General features: G+C 31.3%; 1 pseudogene; it reads right to left on the minus strand.

Annotated features, from left to right (window-relative positions):
* The window catches only part of LOC119591789, a 6528-nt pseudogene that overhangs the window by 1372 nt on the left and 4827 nt on the right, over window positions 1-329 (minus strand).

The raw sequence follows: 329 nt of genomic DNA on the forward strand, positions 1-329 counted from the left end.
CAAAAAAAAATTTTGGAAAATGCCTGTGTAAATTCACTGCCTGCATCTATGGGTTTAAGGACTACACAATAAAAAAAATCCATTTCCAAGTTGTTGTTTTTCAAATGTGATAAATCTATATGTACTTTCAGATTTTTTCTATGTAAATAAAGTGAAAATATTTCTGTAAAGAGATATTTCTGAGACTTTTTGTCTGATATGGAATATGTATGCAGACCAGATGAGAATCTGTTAAAATGGATGGAATGACATTTTTTTTTTCTTCACAATTTTAATTACTATGCTAGAGGTTAGGGGGGGGGGGGGGGTGTCTTTGGTTATCTTTAAAC

The sequence above is a fragment of the Penaeus monodon genome, chromosome 29, assembly GCF_015228065.2.
Source record: "Penaeus monodon isolate SGIC_2016 chromosome 29, NSTDA_Pmon_1, whole genome shotgun sequence".
In the NCBI taxonomy this organism is placed as follows: domain Eukaryota; kingdom Metazoa; phylum Arthropoda; class Malacostraca; order Decapoda; family Penaeidae; genus Penaeus; species Penaeus monodon.